We start from the raw sequence: 5,201 nt of genomic DNA on the forward strand, positions 1-5,201 counted from the left end.
AAGGGAGGGAGGGAGGGAGGGAGGGAAGGAAGGGGGGAAGGAAGGGGAGAAAGAGGGAGGAAGGGAAAGAAAGAAAAAGAAATAGAGAAATAAAGAAAAAGACAGATAAATGGAAAAAGAGAGAGAGAGGAAGGAGGAGAAAGAAATAATTAAGAACTGAAAGTAAGATTTAAGTTATTGTTTTAATAAAAGGTGAAATAGCTGAAATTAGCAATTGAAATGCTTGGGAGTTAAAAATATGCATGATGACATTGAAATTGAAGTGGACTGCAATCTGTAAAAAATCATTTATTTATTTTTAGTTTTCAAAAAATAAAAGTAATAAAAGAATAAACTCTATAAGCCATTACAGAGAAAAACAAAAATCAAGAAGAAACTCTAAAGGTAATTAAGGATTTTGACAGCTTGTCATGGGCTAAGACTAAAAAAAAGTTTTAATTTCCATAAAGGAAATATATTAAACTTATTTAACTGATAGTGAGAACATGGACATAGAAAACATTTAATAGTTACAAAAACTAGATTTGTCTTTGAGGGTTTTGTTTGGGATTTTTTTTTATAAGGAGGCATGTGCTGTAGACAGAATAGTCAATGAATTATGTGAAGAATTTTGGCAGTATTAGAAAAAAGTGTTTAGCTTAAAAAATGTCTTGGGAGCCATAACAAATAAACAGTGTTGTAAAATGTCCATAGACACAAGCTCAGCATCCTTAAAATCTGTCAATAGTAAACTGTAGTCCAACATTCTGGGTAATATTTATTTGACAAGACTAAGACTTAATAAGAACATTTTCTTTACTAATCATTTTAGCAGTAATTGAAATATACATAAAATAAACTCACACTTTATACAAGCATAAAATACATGTTAAAGTGTTTGCTTATTTTCACTGAAATTTTGCTAGATACTGCAGAACTGATGACATATAGGTTTATTGTGATGACAATACTGGCAGAGATTCTTTGTCATGTAAAAAATTCGAGCTTACCTAAAGTATTCTATTTGGAATGTACAACACTATTTTTTCTCTGGCTTCAGGAGCTTGATGTGGAGATGAATATAAACATCCAGTTCCTGGACATCAGACTCCATTAGGCAAAACACTACAAAAGGAGAATAGAGGTGAATGTTGAACTGATGCAAAGCTCTTTGAAGCTTGTAGTGACTCATGGTGTTCTTTATCATTTTGACAAAGCCAAACGGTACATTTAGAGCTTAGATTTCAGGAAATATTTCAGGTTAATCAAAACTTATCAGAACAAAAACTCTAGGTGGTTGTCAGTCTGTGGGACAATTCAGCTGCACCAGAGCTCGTTTGTAAAGTTTCTGTGTCAATCGGCATCAAAAAGAAGATACAAACCGTCATGTACTCTAGTAATTTCTAGCTCATGAGATTATTTTGAACTACTGAAATTGAACTCGGCTATATGGTGACCAGAGAATCAGGAATTTCAAAGTGCAGAGATAATATTGTTTTCTCAGATTATCTTGCTCTATATGTCTGCCTACTAGTACTAGCCAGATACAGGCTTTTAACTGTCAGTTTGATGTTATTTAGAACATCAAAAATACCAATTTCCCATTGCTGTGAGAAGCTCTGACTCCAAATGTTATTACATTTTCTTCATAAACCTCAGCCAGTAGTGGGGATATATATATTCTCTCACACAAAACAAGTCACTTTATAATTTTATACTTTTTTTTAAAAACAAGGGTATATTGACAAAAAATGAGATTTTTTTCAGGAGAAAATATGAAACCATATTTTTTTGAAATCATACTTTTGAAAGAATAAAAGATTTAATTTAGAATGATCTCATGGAACATTACAGCATAACCACAACATCCATGCAATTCCAGCAAATGTGACTACCCTTTGGGGTAGTATTCTTTGGCTATTCCAATGTGACTAACTAGTTTGTCTCTTCCCAAAATCTAGAATTGTGATAAAACATCTAAAACTTCAATACTAGGATGATTTCTATATCATAAAACCTAAGCTGAAAGTCTTCTTGTGCCACCACTATGTACTCACAAAACAGCTACCTACCCCTGAAGGCTATACCAGTAGATACTTTGGGCATAAAATGGGCAAGGTCTTGGTTTTTGATCTTGCAGCCATCTGGTAGGGCCAGGCAGGTGTGCATAAAGCTGATCTCTTGCACCACAATAAAGCGGTTGCATCCAGACTGCCTCTCTGCTGACCCCCAGGCCATTCCTGGATGTTGCCTGAGAGTCTGCTGCCTGGGCTGGCATGAAATGCCACGGACAAGCCACAAACCAGTGCTCAGATCCATGCCCTAGTCCTGTTTAGTTGACTAGTGCAGACATGGCTATGGAGTCACAGTAAAGCAAAGACAAGTGAAGAGAAGTGAATACTACAATGAGTAACAGCAGATAGAAGACAAGTGTTCCTGCCAATCCAGTCCCTGAGATAAGGCATTCCATTCACTAATGAATTACACATGGTGCACATAAAAATCTGCAATGGCATTGAAATTATTTGAGTTGTGTCACCCTGCCTTTGAAACCGAAATAAAAAATTTATGTTCCAAGGAAGGGCACGTAGGCCCGAACTTGCGTTCTGTTGACTTAGCTCAGGATCTTTATTTAGCAGGGTAGGCAGGTGCCAGCCATCAGGCTCACAACTGCACATTGAAGCCAGTCAGACACATCCCTGCACCCTTGGTCGTTAAAAACTACATATTGTTAAGAAGGTAATTGTTAAACTGATGCTATTATGCCTACAGAGTCCTTGAAGAACAATTAGCTTTCAGACAAAGAAAAAAAAGTTTGCTTTCTGCCATTAGTATCTTTAGATAAAATTAATTCTTGGGAAGTCAGCTTTGTCCAAGATTTCCAATTGCTTACATGCTGCTTAATCACTTCTGCTCAAGACCTAATGAATAACAAAATAAATTGCTCTTAGTGTGTAATCAGATTCTAAGTTGCGCATTTTTTCCTGTAATGGGCAACTGCTCTTTAATATTCTCAATTTTGCTATTACTTTGCAGATCCATCCCATAGGGAAATAAGTTAAAAAAAACAAATAATCAATTCTCTCACGTCCCTCTATACATAGAAATGTTGCTCATTAAAAAAGATTATGGACTATTAATTCAATGATTCTGTCATTCTACAAGATAGAGTAGGGAAGAGAGGAGGAAAATGTCTTTAAGGAAAGTACTTTTGTCCTTGTTTGATGTAAATACATTTTGTTGTGATAATTATCTTTTAAGAACTACATCTTTGATGTGTGAATGACTTTTCTTAGTCTTGGAAAGATTTCACAGTAATTTTAAGAAGACCTTTATATCTTAAAAGTAATAGATTTCCCAGTACATTTCAGAATAAGTGATTTTTCAGTTAAAATTATACAGCCAGAAGAGAATTTTTCGATTTTCTATTTCTATGACATTTATTTTGACCTTTCATTTTTACACTGAATCTTTCTTTCTTGCTGCTCTGTCATGAAGCACCGTTCTTGTGAACGCTAGAAATCGTTCTACTCATTACCAGTTCAAACTAGGGACAATTTTTGAAAGCATCTAGCTGGAGGATAATGTTAGTTCCATTATTATATTGGAATATATTTTGACTGCAAGATGCAATGTAACCAGTATCATACCAATTTCTACTGGCAACTTTCTTGTTGCCTATAAACCTTGAAAAAACTTCAAAATTTAAAAATCAATAACAACAAGGAAGCTTTTGTGAGATAAGATGTTTCTCAAAGTGTCTCAGTGGCTGTTTTATTCTTCTACACAACATGTAGTAATTTTCATTCCATCTTATACTTCCTCTGAAATCTATATTTATTCTGTATAGAATTCATATGCCACGATAATACACTCTGGAATAACATTTTGTTTTGTACTCTGTTTTGCTTTATTATGTTTTGTAAGGAAAAAAATGCATGTGTTGTTTTCAAAACTTTATTACAAGGAAAAGTGTCTTGAAATGCTATTTTCGCACCAAAGGAGAAAAAACATGAGCTTTAAAAGATGGATATATTTTGCAAAACAGAAGAGTGCGTGTTTCCTAAATCTTGTTCCACTTCATTGGTCTTCAGTCATTTATTTTTCAATCTCACTTGTACTTCTTTAGAGTCACTATTAAAGAGATTCATGATAACTAATAGATACTCCGTGGGTTTTTCTGTTACTTGGTGTAGTGCTTAGTATAATGTTTTTGGGTAAAGTTTGCTTATATACGACTAGATAGTTTACTTAGCTAACTGTAATGAAAATACTGCAGGTACATTACGCATCTGGTTACTCTGAAGTGACACTTCACAGTTATCCCCTTTTAACCTATTTAGAACATGATATTCCTTACTAAAATAGTAACAGAATAGTTTAGAAAATCTGCAATATGAAAAATCTGTATGTGTTGGCTGACATTTAAAACTTGAAGGAACTTCACTTGCTCTGACCGGATAATAATAATGGGAACTGCTAATGGAGATTCCTATCCCACGCAGCTGGAAGTATTCCCATCTGCGTTTGACAGCTCAGTAGGTCAGGCACTGGCTTGAGACTTGTAATTATTTTCTTTGTCACAGTCTTTCAGTATGACCTTAGAAAGGCTATTTTTCCCTCTCTGTGCCTTAGTTTCCCCTCTGTCTTGTCTATTAAGCTTGTCAGTTTTGGGGGTTGGAATTGTCTCTTACTATACATTTATACAGTACCTTAGGGACCTTGACATACTCCTACAACACTGGTAATAGTAATACATAATAGAATCATAGAATAGAATCATAGAATCATTAAGGTTGGAAAAGACCTCTAAGATCATCGAGTCCAACTGTCAACCCAACACCAGCATGCCCACTAAACCATGTCCCTAAGCGCCGCATCTACACGTCTTTTAAATACTTCCAGGGATGGTGACTCAACCACTTCCCCGGGCAGCCTCTTCCAATGTTTAACCACTCTTTCAGTAAAGACATTTTTCCTCATGTCCAATCTAAACCTCCCCTGGTGCAACTTGAGGCCATTTCCTGTCGTCCTATCGCTAGTTACTTGGGAGAAGAGACCCACACCTACCTCGCTACAACCTCCTTTCAGGTAGTTGTGTAGAGGAGTAAGGTCTTCCCTCAGCCTCCTTTTCTCCAGGCTAAACAACCCCAGCTCCCTCAGCCGCTCCTCATAAGACTTGTGCTCTAGACCCCTCACCAGCCTCGTTGCCCTTCTCTGGA

Source organism: Pygoscelis adeliae, unplaced genomic scaffold, assembly GCF_000699105.1.
Source record: "Pygoscelis adeliae isolate BGI_AS28 unplaced genomic scaffold, ASM69910v1 Scaffold168, whole genome shotgun sequence".
Classification (NCBI taxonomy): domain Eukaryota; kingdom Metazoa; phylum Chordata; class Aves; order Sphenisciformes; family Spheniscidae; genus Pygoscelis; species Pygoscelis adeliae.